Below are 16,126 nucleotides of genomic sequence, written 5' to 3' on the forward strand. Positions count from 1 at the left end.
GAACCAATGGCTCAATGTTTCCTTTTATTTGGGAGGCAAGGGGCTCAAACTCATGAGAGCTGATGGAAAGTTGGAGAGTATTTTGGAAGAGTTCAATGATAGTGGCAAGAAGCAAATTTGAGAGTGGACAAATTTGCATCTATTTCAATTGGCAGTGAAAACCTCATAAGTTTTCTACATGGTTGAAATGGCAATAGATACTTAAAAATACATAAAATTTGGTAAAGAAATATGATGGCTAAAATCCTCTAAATAAGACAACAAAATACCTCCATGATTGTAGAGAATGCTCCGATTTTGGAGGATCTTGGACAGCTGCTAGCACACTGCACACTTATTCCCACAAGTAGCAAGCAGGTAGCAATGGAGAACTCAAGAGATGTGCAATCTCAAGTTGCAATGTCTATGTAATGTTGTTGACAATTTATCACTTACCATTACCATAATGTCTCATGTTGCATTGTTGAAAGGATAGTTTAGACCAAATTAAGTTGACACATCATGGAATTTGAACAAAGTTCACTCGTATAGGAGCACTCTAACTCGAATCTGTCTATTGTTCTGGCTCGTCTATGGGGCAGTAAGGTTAATACAGAACAAAAGCATTAAACCCCTGTTACTCTAGGAGAGAAAGGGTAAACCAATTGCATAATTACATGCATGTTACCAAGTAGCTTAAAGAGTGACAGAACTGAAGAATTTGTTACGCAGTCGAAGCATCCTTCATTCCATGCATCTACATCAAGCAAGCAAATTAGTTGTGAACAGCAAGTCAGCAACCATCTATTCTTTTCCAGGTGAATATGTTTGCTTCTTAGAACTGTTGGGTTTAACTGCCAATTCATCCAAGAGTTCATCAGTATGTCGAAATAATTTCAAACAAATTTGTGAACCAAAAAATAAATGAATCCCTGGCTTACCCGGGCGTACAATTTTAACAAACTTTGTTACAGCTTTTACAGAGGCAACACAATCTTGGCCTGTTACCATGAAATGAACACACAAGACACGTATGGATTTAAGATAGATGTGAAATTAGAAGTAGAGAAGGGAAAAACCATCTTCTAAGTTTTAGTCTCAATACTAAGCTTGATCTTAACCAAAAAGCTGAAAAAGGTATCAAACTTATAGGGTTTATAACCTTGAGTGTCCATTTCCTTGTCAGAAACTGATGGGAGTGAGCTGTCAGGTTGAGCAGATGGTGAGCATCCACTCATAGCATTGTCGTTGTAACTGAAAAACAGATTAAAGAAAAAGGTAGGGTAAAAGTTTCCAAAACCATAAGAGGAGTTAGATTTTACCTTGGAATTGAAGAAACAAGTGAACAACATGACTGTAATGAAGGATCGACTTCACAGTCCAGATCAATTTCAGCTAAAAATTCAGAGAAAGAGAAGTCGACATTGAAGATGTCCAAGTCTGGAAGATCAATGTCTAAATTTCCAGTGGGTTCGTTATTACTTGAAGATTTAGAAGTATCTGCAACTGGTTCATGAACACCTGTGGTGACAAAGGGATTATCAAAGTCCAATTTCCCCTTTATATGTCCTCTCTTGCTTTTTGAATTGAGTTTATAAGGTGAAGTAATGTGGTAGCTCCTCTCAACTGCATAATACTCAGTGTTCTTGAGGGGGCTAACTATGATAGATTTGGATGCTAATATAGAGCAATTGGATGGCACAGTTGGCTTATGCATGGCACAACCACTGGTTTGCAAAGAAGTATTTTCCAAAGGAGAACCAGACTTGTCAACTGGAGACTGAAGTGCTTGTGGTGGTGTTCTGGGGGAAGAATTGGTCTGGCAGTCAGGTGATTGCTTACAAGAACTCTTTACCACAGACAACAATTGTGTTGGAATTTTATCTGTCGCCAAATCAGTAGATACAACATTGGGAGTGGATATCCCTACTTCTTGAGTTTTTTGAATAGAAGCACCTTTGGAGACAAATGGGGCATCTGAATTTACGACAAAGGAATAAATAGTCATGTAAACTGAGCAAAGTGTGAAGGAAACTTAGATCTACTAAGAAATGATCTTTTACCTCCAACAGCAGATGGAAAATTAGGTGAATTAGTCCGTGATTTCTTTGGTTCTGAAGGATGATTTGGCGAAGACTTCATTGCCTTTCTCTTGTTCAAATTGGAAGAATTGGGCATTGAATTTGATTTCTGGACAAGCCCAGTGGATGGTTGTGCATATTCGATAGCAGGTGTTCCATTAGTTGCATTACCTGCATGGAGAGCAAAATCATGACAATTTTGATGCACCAATAAATTATGAAGACTGTTATGTATCATGTAGTGTACTGTTATTATGTACCACATAGAGTGATTTGGTGCTGAGAAATTTATGGAGAAGATTATTTAATAAACTACCAGAAAAGATGGTGCAACTGATGTAGTTTCCTATAAATATATGAAGACTGAGATAAGAGAACAATTTACTTGTCATAATCATCAGTTGTGTCAATCTCAAGTATTAAAGTTGGTTGCATGAAACTAATCTCTCTACTGAACTCTATACAAGAGTATGTAACATCCTCCTCAACAATTGTTCCCTCACCCCTTTCAAATAACAATTGTTGTAGGATACAGGCCTATTTTTTTGTTGCACTACCCAATGTTTTCAAGAATCAAGTTTATGATATGGAGAGCCAATCAATTGGTAATGTGCTGATTGATACAAATTGAATGTTGTGCCAACCCCCAACCCAAACAAATATGACGTCAAATAGACAATATAAAACATAAATCTGACATAACCCCAATCAACTTGATCATCCTAAATCAGCCAAAGCATACAACTATTATAGAAGATTCAACCTATGTTACTCCCTTGAGATCGATAATTGTAAATATGATTAACTACCCTAACCTTCTGTTTATAGGAGTGATATAGCCATCTTATAGGAAGAAATTTTGGCATGAATAATGTTTTGAGACTGTAACAATATATCAAGTTATAAAATTCTCAGTAACAGCCACAGAAAGACATTATTGTTGAACTACATAAATGAGACTTCCTTTCTCATAGTGATCTTGTATTTATTCATGCCTTTCCTATTTCTTTAATTCTCTAATTTCCATATTGCATAAGTGCAATTTTCTCCTAGGCAAAACAAGCCTCGTGATTTTGATGATCCTCAACACAACCCCATTGTTATCATGATGATCCAATTTTATATTCAGCCAATAAACATGATTTTTTGCATCCAAATACAATGCATAATTACTTTGCCTAAGATACTGGAAAATACTTCCTTTTGGTATCAGCCAATTACAGAAGACTATTCAGCCAAACTCATAACGTGGCTTCAGTTAGAAGACGGAGTAATAAACATTATCCAAGGATACCTATTCAAAAATGGAATAACTCACTAATAACTGGAAACTCATGCTCTTAAACTGACTCATATAATTTCAGATCATTTTTTTCATACAATTTCAATGTAAATGAATTCAAACACAACTAATTTAATCACAAATGCAGACATACAAGATCTTGAAGAAGTTAACAACAAAAGCAACAAAGGATTTTTACCTCCTAACAGAAATTAAAGTTAACTTTCAAGCATTGAAAGTATCTTGGAGATACTGTGGTGAATATGATACAATTCCACATCTGATCAGTCATTACTCTTAGTGATGTTGTGAAACTATAATGTTTTGAAGCCGGAGGAAATCTATGATTATGTCTGAGAGCATTCCTATAGGATTTCTTGATTTGCTTTGTGTTATGAAATCAAGGGAACTAATCTCTCTTGGTAAATTTTTTTCTTCTTCTAAATTTATCTATTTTTTCTTCCTGTGAGAAGAATTTGCAGAATGCTTTCAAGCTTTTCTCAAAAACAAGAAGGGAAAAAGGTATCCTTGACTGTGTTATCAGCAAAATATGTTGTGGTTGAATATTAAATCTTTCTAAACAAATTGCTAAATTTTATCACTTTTACTGCTTAAATACTGAAAGAGTGGAAACAAGGTAATGTTCCTAGAGGAGTACTATTAAAACATACCAACAGAGAGGCGAAGAAGAATATCAGCTGTCCTAGGAAAACGTATCACAAACTTTAGAAGATTGAAAATGATATAGAACTATACAATGTTTTCATCACATTTATTAACATATGCTACATTTTATATGATGGCTAGACTTTTTTTTTTAATATAGAATGACTAATTTTAGATCTATCTTATTCTAAACTTTAGAAGATCGAAAATGATATAAAAACTACACAATGTTTTCATCACATTTATTAACATATGCTACATTCTATATGATGGCTAGACATTTTTTTTATATATAGAATGACAATTTTAGATCTATCTTACTACATACTTTCTATATGTTGGAGCGAGAGACAATGTACCTGGAGAAGATCCAGAAATGATGGGGTGCAATGCGGGAAGGATCGGCGTCACAGGGGCCGCCACGAGCTGGCTAGGAAGATGAGTCGATGGCGGAAGAGACGCCGCCCCAGCGGCGTGGTATGTCCGCAGAACCTCCTGCATCCCCTGCAGCGCCATCTCCACCCTCCGCCGCTCCTGATCCAGCATCACTCGCTGCTCCTTGAGGCTGATGTACTCGTCCAGAATCTCGCCTAGCCCTAGAAGCCCCTTGGGCACCTGGATCCACATCCACCGAACCAAACCTCCCAATAAAACGAACGCGACGAAGAAGGCCTGGCGAGAGCAGGGATAAGGGAGCATACCTCTTTAGCCTTGGTTCTGGCGAAGAGGTCGGAGGCCTCGGAGCGGAAGGCGGCGAGGGTGGCGTCGAAGCGGTTAGCGGCGAGGTAGCGGTCGACGATGAAGGCGATCTGGACGGGAGTGACCTTCCCCTTGCCGAGATTATCCGGCTTCTTAGCTCTGCTGTTTCCGTGCTTGGCCATGGCCGAGGAGCGCCGGAGACGAGGAAGGGGAAAGAGACGGCGGACGCATTGACCAGGCGGGAATTCAAAAGCTAAATAACGGAAAGAGCGAAAAGAAAAAAGTGGAGGGAAAGAGTCGGAGGAGCTTAAAAGAGAGGGAAGATGCGGTTAACAAGGGCGCCAATTTTGAATTTGGGAGGGCGTTGAGTGGGCTTTTAACGGCCCAAATAAGAATCAAATGGGCCCAATTTAGACCCAATTGATTTTTCACTTATTTAAAAAAAAAAAAGAAAAGTAATATTCAGCTAAATCTCAATCTGTCCAAAATTTAGTTAGAAATGAAGGAGAAGTAGTTAATTTAGTTACATAGTAGATTATAGAACAACTTGGGACCTTCCTTGGGAACTTAGAGATGAGATTGGGATCGGTTTGGTTCACTTATTGATCGCAACCGATTGAAGTAATTTAAAATTCGATCCAATTCACCTTAGTTGAATGAAGTTTCGAGTTGAGGTGAGCTTTGAGAAGGTCGTAAAAGGAGACATCAAAAAAATGTAAAATGTGAGCTTTGTAGGTTTTGAATGTGAGGATCCAATTCACCTTAGTTGAATGAAAAATAGAGTTGAGGTGAGCAGGTCAAAAACTTTTAAAATGTTTTTGAATGTGAGTACCTCCAATGCCTTGACATTAGTTTTATGTTTCCTAAACATGATATCTATCCGAGGATACTTGAGTTCGAAGTAATTTCTATCGACGCTAAGAATAAATTTTAGAGATTTTATTTTAGGACTATAGCAAATTTAGCATAATTGATAATTTGATATTTCGGCTGCCCAATAGAAAAAATATGAGTTGACCTAATTTATGTGCATAAGTAATTGCGAAAGAACAAGGTGTAATAAAATAGTCAAAGTGATTTAAGAAGACCCAAAACTTGTAATACAAGACATCTTGATGCATATAGTGTATGGAGATTTAATATTTGCGGTCGCCATCCCGCTCCTAGTGCGATATGGATTTCAAAGATGATCTCGACAATTATCCATTTAAATAAAGCAACTAGAGGCCATCAAGTTATTTTCAAATAAACACCTTAATGATCTAAATTCAACTCATTAAAATTCATTACAACTCACCTATGACAGAGCTCTTGAACAACAAATAGAAGCCATGGTTACACAACTATGGTGTATGTCTAGCACCAAATGTGCATAAAAAAAATACAAGAAGGAAATGAATGCAAGCATCAAAGGATTCCACATGATGGTTTACCCTTCTTCAGGAGAAAGTGATGATGAAACAATGGTAAAATAATGAAAAATTATTTGAGAGCTAGGGTTTTCTATCTGAAAGGTGCATGTTTTAAATAGAAACGTGTATGCTTGTTAAAGAGGGGTAGTTTAGGAGAAGGTTCGAGAGATGATATTGGTTAACATTGTTAATGCAATCAGCATCAGCTAATTGAATTTGTATTTTGATGTCTGACCAAGAATTTATAGTTATAAATTAGGAACTGATTTGGGTGTTAAGTGTGCAAGTCATTTAACAAGAAAAGTCCTAATGGGCAAAGAGTAGTACTAGATAGAAGAAAGAGTTTTATAGGATTAAGTGGATCAAACACTAGACAAAGGAAGACTGGATGGGTTGACAAAACAAGCATCTGATAGGAAAGATTTAGTGGGTCAGTAGGATAAGACACCAAGTAGAAAAAAGTTTTAGTGGATCATTTAACTAGGTAAGAAAAGTAAGGTAAGTTCAAGAGATGCCCTTATGAAAGAAGGCTACGAGGAACATCTTTTTCTTGAGACAGAGGTAATCCTACAACTAGGTGATAATTCAACCAAGAAACCAACATGTGTTTCAAAGTTGAGGTCAAACAGTTTTTACTGTCAATAGAACATGCACTTTAATATAAATATTTATTATTTGTTGTGCTAACTTAGTTTTGTAGAAACTTAGTTTTGGCAGCCCAAAAGGGTTGATCGGTCGATCGAATCATTTGGGCTATCGAAAAGGAGGGTTTGATCGATCGAACAACTGCATGGTCAGAATTAATAAAAAGGTGTTGATATTGTGCCAGATAAGCAAAGCTTGCTAATATGGCAGACAATGTGTCATGGACAAACTTCAAGAAGTTGATGTGGCAAGGATAAGTTCTGAGATGCTGATGCGGTGGTTGACAAGACAAATGATAAGTCTCAAGAAGTTGACGTTGTAAAAGATAAAGTTTGAAATGCTGGTGTGGCATAGTATTAGGCGACTAAAAGTCAATCGGGTACCTGAACAAATCCAATCAGTAGATGAACTTGAGTAGGAAGCTAGCGCTATCGATTAAAAAATCGATTTGATCAGCAACGAGAACGAGATAAGCTATGGATCAATTAATCAAATGGTCTTATTCAATCGACTAAAAAAACACTATAAAAATATCTTCGACTCAGAGACACAAAACATCAATTATATCAATCAAAATATTCGAGCAATCAACTCTCGCTCAAGTTCCACTCGTCAATACTTGAAATTACTTCAACTTCATTCCACTCCATCGAGCTTCAGAATCCACTGAATTTAATTTGGTAGCCTTTACATTATCGCATTCATTTTGAGATACAGTAATCGTTTACTAGAATCTCCTTGAATGTAAGAGGTTTCTCCATCTTCTAAAGGTTTTCAAAAAGGAGAAGATTTAGATGTGATTTTTGGAGAATGATCCATCTATGGATCGTAGGCCTTGGAGTAGCAATCTTACGGGATTATGAATCAAGTAAAACATTGTGTCTTTGTTTTTAGTTGTTTATTCCACTTCATTTTGATTTCTTCTTTCAAAAAAGAATAAAAATAAGATTTTAAAATACGAGTGTTATTCATCTCCTTTCTAGCACACTCTACAGTCCTATAATTAGTATTAGAGTCTAGACACTCTGAATTGACTTAACAATTGTTTAAGTATTTTAGGCCTTTGATTCAAAATGTTAGATCAAATACATCTCGTCATTATTTGGAAAGTCAAAAAAATAAATTAAGAATTTTTAGTTTTTGATCTTTAAATTAAAAATTAATCACTTTAGCTTTCTTTATTATTATTTTATCTATGCAATTTACTCAAGACCTTAAAAAGTCTTGAAATAATTTTTTAGTCAAATATCAGTGATCACAGTAATAGCTCATCAAGAAGGATATAGCATTGCTTGCCATCTCTTATTCGATGGAAGTAATTTCGACTATTAGAAAAGGTGAATGGAATACTGCCTGAAGACAAAAATCCAAATGTGGTTCGTTGTGAAGAGAGGCTTCACTCTACCGATTGACAAGCTTGGAGAACCACTAGAATGAGAAAAGTGGACCTTTGACATCAAGAGAAGAGCTCAAGTAGATGCCAAGGCCGTGACGACTCTACAATGTGGTTTAACCAAGGAGCAACTAAATCGAGTCAGTCTATTCAATAACATCAAGGATCTTTAGGACAAACTGATCGAGCTCCATGAAGGAATCAATGACTCTAAGGTAGCTAAAAGAGATTTATTAGTTAATCAATTACAAAATTTTTATATGCAAGATAGAGAGTTTGTAAGTCAATTGCATTGCAAGAATCAAAAATATCCTAAATGGACTTCACTCGATTAGGCAAAGAGTCAAAAATCACTATATAATCAAGTACACTTTAAAAGTATTTTCCTGAAACACATTGTGGCAGCTATAATAGATGTATACAAAATGTCTAGGGATTTATCTATCATTAAATTAGATAAATTATTTTTTGAACTTAAATTATACGAGCAAACTAACTTAAGCCAAAAGGAGAAAAGCACTACTTTGGTTGCAAGTCAAACTAGGAGCAAGGAGATCAAATCAAAATTATGACTAGAGCTTGAGTTGGAGGATGAGTTAGACGAAGACGAAGACGACGAAGATCTAACTTTGGAAATCATGAACTGGGTCTAGAAGATGATCAAGAAAAAGAGAAATTTCATAAAAAAGAGATATAAAAAGGATTATACAGAGTAAAAGCAAGAAAATGGGTCCGAGCAAAACTAGTAGAGCCAAAGCAGACATAACTTGCTATGGATGCAACTAGAAAGGGCATTGTAAATCAGAATGCTATAAATTAAAGGACTCAAAGAAGGAGGAACCCAAGAAACAACAAAGGAAGAAGACATCCAATGTTGTTGGTGCAACGAGCACTAGTTTGCCCTCAAAGTTTCGATGTTCGACAATATATATCTAGGTCTGGTCAGTTTGACTAAGGGTTAATCCAAACAAGACCTAATATTTGGATGTGAGTGAAGTCTAATCAGGTCAAGTTGACTAGAAGACCAACGAGAAGTCCTAGTCAGTTGGACTGGGCAAGAAGTCCTAGTCAGTTATACCAAGCAAAGAGAAGTCCTAACTGAAGGTTAGGCAAGGAATACCTAGTGAGTGAAATTGGACAGGAAGTCCTAGTGAGTGAAGATGAGCAAAGAAGTACTAACTGGAGATTAGGCAAGAGAAAGTCTAAACAGGTCAAGAGTGATCAAAGGTTTGGCAGGTGAGAAGTCTACCTATGAAAGTGACTAGTCCTAGTTGAAGGTTAGGCAAAGGAAAGTCCAAACAGGTCAAGAGTGATCGAATATTTAACAAGTAGAAAATCTACCTATGGAAGTGACTAGTCCCAACTGGAAATTAGATATGGGTAAGCCTAATAGGTTAGACATATAGGGTAAGGCTTAGATAAGTCTAGTAAGTCAAACGGACTACATGTAGACTTAAGTTATTTGTTTGTTTGTATGCTAATCTTGTAGAAACCAAGAGCTGAAAGCAAGACTGAAAAAGAATAAAAAAAGCAAACAGAAGTAGACAAACCAAACTCGAAAGTCAACGCAGGTCATACCTGGTTGACTAGTTTCGGGCGTTCGAAATAATCTAGGAGGCCTAATGAGGTCTAGGCGCCTGGACTAGGGCAGATCCAGGCACCTGGATTTGATCCAAACACCCATATAGTCCAGCTCCCCTATATGTTCCAAGCATCCAGATTAGGTGGAATTGACCCAATAAAGACTGACAGAATTGGATTGGATCAGTTCAGAGCACCCAGAAAGGTCTTTATATGGCCTATACGATCAGCACCAATGAACAACCCTAATTCCCATCAATCTTCATACTACGGTGCTACTAAACGTGAACGGAACCGAGCTCGTGCGACCGAAGAAGCTCTAAAATTGATGCACAACGCTTAGGGCTTTCGAATTGGCCTATTCGAGATTTGGTTATATTTTTAAGCCCTTTTTATGTGTACTTGCATTTTATATTATTATTAGACTATAAGACAGGTTTCTCTACCTCCGTAAAAGTTTCGAAAAGGAGACTATTAGTAGACCGGCGTCTACCCATACATATGCCTTAGACGTACCAACCATAAGGGGTTAGTAACCAAGTAAAAATCTATAAGTCCCTTGTCTCTTTATCTAATTTCACTATGAGTCTCTGTGATAGAATGAATGAACGACGAGTACTATTCATCCCTCTCTAGTGCGCGCACCAGTCCTACAAATGCCACTTGGGATGAGTCATCTACAAAAGACTCAGAATCAGATGACCCACACCAAAGTTAGCTTCATGGCACTGATGGCTAAGGAAGATGTAGAAAAATTCGATTTTGAGCCCAAGTAAGATAACGACTCTGAGTCAGATCATGGGTCCGAGCTAGAGTCAGATCCAGATCAACAAAACTCAAATGATGAGATAACATCTCCTTTAATTAAAAAATTATATACATTATTACATGCGTACTTAAAAAATAGCTAAGTCCAAAGAGCATATTAGGACACTCCTTAAGGAGGCAAAAGACCTTAGGGGAGAGGTCAACTCTAGTTCTTAAATTAACTTAGTTTAAGAAGGAACCTTAACTTAAGTTCAAAAACTTGAAAAAGAGAATTCTTTTTTGAAAAGTCAAGTTAAAGAATTTAAAGTTACATTGGAAAAGTACACATTGTGCTTTAAATATCTAGATATGATACTTGGATCTCAACAGTCGTACAATAAATCTAGAATTGGATACAAGTCAAAAATGAATCATAGATCATATATCTTGTTAGTGAATTAGGTAAGTTAATAAAATAAAATAGTTAATGCTTGGATTCTAAATCATGTTTGATTAACCAAATATGACACAACAAGTACTGGATTCCTAAAGAATAAATTCATTATTTAGATAGAAAATATCGAAGTTGTGATCAGGGAGAGATAAGAAAAAATTGTTTCATAATCATATTAAGTGAAACATTAATCTAGGGGGAGCATTTATGTTTTTTATTATCCTATTAATATTTTTTAGAGCATTTATGTTTATATTGAATTAGATAATTGATATGTTGCATAATTAATTTGCTACTTGTCATACTCATGCATATCTTTTAATTAATATATGCCATGTTCATTAACTATTTAACATAGAATGGATAGATATGGTACTTAGAATGGGTAAATAGGGTAAAAAGGAAGTTTAATCTGGATAACATGGTATCAAGACAGGATGAGCTAATAGTATATTAAGGAAGCTTAAGTTAAGTTCATGTCTAGGCTGGATAAGACATATCCTACCTGGTGCATGTAGCTAAGTGAAATTAGCTGAAGCTAAGTCACCCCATTCTAAACTAATTAGATCAAGATTTTGTATTAAGTATGTTATGTGTTTATTCCTTTTATTGGCTTTGTCTAAGGTAATGGTTGTCCAAAGTAGTGCCTCTGTGCCTCATCATAACTTGAAAGTCGGTTTAAAAAATATTTGTTTGACTTAACCAAAGCAAAATTTGAATCTAATCAAGATCAAACTACCTTAGACAAATAAATCTTAAATTATTCTCCTATTTATTGACCAATAAATAAATATGTCCATAACCATATAGGACCCAAGATATAATTGGGTCTGAGAATCTAATTCTCAAACTCGTTTTAAATCCTTCGGAGAAACTTATAGTGCATGTGACCCAATAGATTCTCGGTTATATTAGTCGTCTGTGATTAATTACGGAATAATCATGAGTGGTACCTAATAGTGCATTATGATCCCCAATTGACTTAAAAATCAACGATTGATTTCAAAACTATTTCTAAATCCTTCAACAGCTACAATAAAATGTGTCTCATTTTTTCACCATCTTATACCTGTTTTAGTTCAGGACATGGTCTATATGTGTCAGTCTCGACTAGGCTAACTACGTCACACCTAGCCCAAGCTTGCTTTCTTGACCTGTGGATTCAAGTTATTTGTGCATGTGTCCAAGGGTGTCATAGTCTTGACATGTAGTTTTGGCCAAAGACTTTCAGTAACAATCCTAACAAACGATCGTAGGATATACATCTCCTTTTTCAAAAAGCAGTAAATCCTCTGTGGGTTATTCAAACACCTTCGGATACTTCGACTTATACTCAATCATCCCGAGTTTACACCTCTTTGAAGATGTTTGCTAAAAATGTCAAAGTATAAGTCTCCATGACCAAGGTGACTTAAATATTGCAAGTCCATGGAAACTTAAACTTAAGCTGCACTGAGATCTTCATTGACATATGTATAGAACCATATGAAGTCTCATGGTAAGTCACTCCAATGAATTAGTTACCTTTAACTAGCATTCATATTTAACTCTCATTATCCAATGTCTCCAGCCAGTGAGAATAGCTATTTGGTAAACTAAGAAATTTAAAACATACTAATTTAATAGAATCAATGACGTCCGTGCTCATCAATTCCTCGACTAGGGATAATTTCAATACATTCATAATTGCACATATAAAGATGTTCACTAACTGTGATGCAATCACAAATTCTCTCATACTACGAATCGTATTACGGACATTCAGTAAATAAATTGAAGATCCAATCAAACACATAAAATGCACACTCAAATAGTGAATTTCTATTTATTCAATAAATAATACAACAATAAGGCGATTGTCTTAGAAAATCAAATATAATAGGTCAAGTTCTCTACGATTGCAGCCGAGTCTGAGGTCTCTATTGTCGCTAAGACAAAGACCCTTATCATTAAGTTTGGGGAGTCTCCTGATGTGGCCGAGCTTGAGATCGAGGTCAGAGCCTTGGTCCGACCTCAGAAGAGGGATCGGATGCCCATGTAGCCACCATCTTCCAGTCTAGTTCAATCAGTTCTGAATCCGAGTTAGGTCGGATCCTCAAAATGGCAGAAGTTGGCATGTTCTCCAGCGGAGGGCATTTTAGTTCCACAACTAATAAGAAGTTGCCCTCCCGAGGTGAGTACTGTGGAAGGAGTCGGGCATCCAAGGCTTTGACAACCTCCCCTACTATCGGGGGAGTCGCCACCTTGGCACCCGCACAGATGCAACTTAGTTATAGTATCGAGACTTGGAACCATGCTGATTCGTCTTTCGAGCCGTCATGATTGAGCTTTAGCTTTGTCCCTCCACCCAAAGCTCCTCGGGGTAAAGGAAGGATCAAGGAGGCCTAGTCCCTCCCTGGCTAAGTGACTCTAGGCTTATAAGGCAGATGTCATGTCAAGTTTGACCATCTTGGAATTGAGTGAGAACTTATTTGAGTCAATTTTGAAGGTACGACTTGTTGTTTAAGCAAAACTCATAGGATGATTGCTAATGGTGGTGTTGTTTATGCAGTCTGAAATGGAGCAAAAAGGATTGCACAGTTGCCTTCTCCATTTGGTGAAACAACACCGAAAGATGGAAGCACGGATAGCCTAGTTGGAAGGTCAGCAAACTCAGCTGCCCCAATCAAGATGCAAGGTCGAGGAGGCTGACAAAGCTAAGGTCAAGGTGGCGGCCACTTAATGGTGCAAAGGGGCTAGGACGCATTCTGATAAGGCTCACAAGATAGAGCGTGAGTTAGCAAAGGCCCAAGCCACTGTGTGAGCTTTGGAAGAAACATCGAAATAGACTCAGGGGAGTTGACTCAAGCCCAGCATGAACTGGTTGTGCAAGGGATGAAGCTGACTACCCTGGAAGGCCAATAGTTGCAACTTCAATCTGACCTTCACACAGAGACCTCGACAAAGGAAAGGTTGGAGTTGTAGCTGGCCAAGGAGAAGGGGAAGGAAGCAAAGCTAACCTCTAAGATGGAGACCACCAAGGCTGAGTTGACTGACTATTAGGCAAGTGAAGAAGGTCACTAGGAGGACTAGAGGAAGGCCTTTCTGGCCTTTGAAGAATTCTACAGTATGCTCAGGAAGAGGATGAGTAGAATGCTTAAGCATGTGTTTGAAGGCGTCATTCGTCAGTTCTTTCATTCAGGGCTTACCCTATGTAGGAGCGACTTGGCGTTCTTAAACTTGAAGAAGGTCTGGAAAGATCTGCCTAATTCTAAGAAGGCCAACTAATCACCCCTCTCACCTCTCGCCTCTAAGACCGACTCTGACACTAGTTCCTTGTTTTAGTTATCCTTATGTCGCCTCTCTTTGTATTGAATTTGAAAACTTTCAAGTAAATGGATGTACTTTCCCAACCTTGTCTTGCTTCATGTGTTGAATGAGTGTCTTTGCTGTGTTTCCAAGTAATGAATGAGACAGACCGCGACTATGTCCATGACCCTTTATAGGGAGCTAGAGTTAGTAACGATTGAGGATTCAACCTAATAATCCTATAACCTTCCCATGGCACGATTGGGCTGCGGGGCGCTGAGTAGTGAGTGACCTAGCAGGGGGTTGCTAACAGAGAGATGCTAAGCTTAATGTAAAACTAAGTCCCTAATTTGCTTTCTCTTTGGTCTCAGTGATAAGATCGAGCTAGAGGACTCGTTTGTCTGAGTTATCTCCACAAGTGTAGATGTGTGTTGACTCAAGGTCGATCTTAACTAGAACCATTGCCTCTCCACCATAAACGCGATGAAAACGAGTCATCCTGTGCTACCCCTTGAAGTAGTTATGTAGGCGCAGAGGATGTTGGACAACTCGTTCACCCAATTATCTTGTACATGGTCCAACTTTATCTTGAAGCATCGAATAAGCTCCCGATTGACTATCTCTATTTGACCATTGCTTTGGGAATAGACGACAAAGGTGAAGACTTGAGTAATATCGAGTCCTTAGCACCACTCCTTGAGTTATTATGGCCTTGAAATTATCGATCGTTGTCTGACATCAACTTACGAGGGATACTGAACCAATAGTTTGTATTGCACCTTAAAAGTTAGAAGTTATTAAGAGAATAAATATTTCAATAATAAGAGGCATTTCAAAAAAAAAGAGAATAAAAAGATTTCTTTATTTAATAAATCTTCATTCATTTTTTGGATTTGTAGCCATATTATAAACCCTAAAACAAGGCCAATATATTTTTTATCACAAAAAAAATCTTATTCTAACATTATTATAATTATTACAACATAATATAATATGTAATATCTAAAATAACCAACTCAATCCCGAGACTATGAGTCAATGGTAAGACGACTCGAATTTGAAAAACTTATGATATTGAATAATTCGATAAAACTCACTTACACTTTCTAATTTAGATAACATATGAAAACCTTCAATAGAACCAAATTAATCACCTCAATAATTAGATACCCAAATTATCAAAATAATAATAATAATAAAACAACCAACTCAACTTAATCCAAAATACTATAAATACTCTTACTAATTTATCAAAAACAATTAATTTAACTAAACTTATTTTGAATTGATCAAAATCCATCTATAATTATTATAACATTTATTATTATCAATAATTGCTGTAAATTATAATAATTATGATATAGCTATTGCAAATACTTAGAACAATTATTCTATACTATAAATTTAACTTTAAATAAATTTAAAATAACATTATTCTATGTATAGTTTTTAATAAAATTAAAACAATTTTAATATATACTATGGCACCCCGTATTATAATAAAAACATTTTTGAGATAAAAATCTGTTTGTTTTTAAAAAAGAACCTACAGGGGTACACTTGATTTTTGTTCAAAAATAAATATACCAACCACTTAGACACTCACAAATCATCAACCAACGAAAAAAAAATACATGAATGGATGGGGATGCAGCTCACGTCACCAAAGCCAAATATAGTCAATACACGGTGCAGTCCTCTCATTGCTTCCCCAATTCCACTACAGTATCCAATGCGGAGTATTTGTCCACCAGCTTCCTGAAACCCTATCCCATCTTCCAGCCATTTATACGCCAACTTCCTTAGCCCCTACCAGATCTACCCAACCCAAGTGTGCGGCGTTATGCCACTACCGTTACTACTACAGCAGCTTCAATTCCATGACTTTCAGCTGATGAC

General features: G+C 36.7%; 1 pseudogene; it reads right to left on the minus strand.

The window, feature by feature from the left end:
* Positions 1–783: 783 nt before the first annotated feature.
* Positions 784–4,938, minus strand: LOC141830296 (uncharacterized; annotated as a pseudogene).
* Between the last annotated feature and the right edge of the window lie 11,188 nt (positions 4,939–16,126).

This window comes from Curcuma longa, chromosome 6 (assembly GCF_044706935.1).
Source record: "Curcuma longa cultivar G26 ecotype Majalengka, Jawa Barat chromosome 6, ITB_CL_G26_1.1, whole genome shotgun sequence".
NCBI lineage: Eukaryota > Viridiplantae > Streptophyta > Magnoliopsida > Zingiberales > Zingiberaceae > Curcuma > Curcuma longa.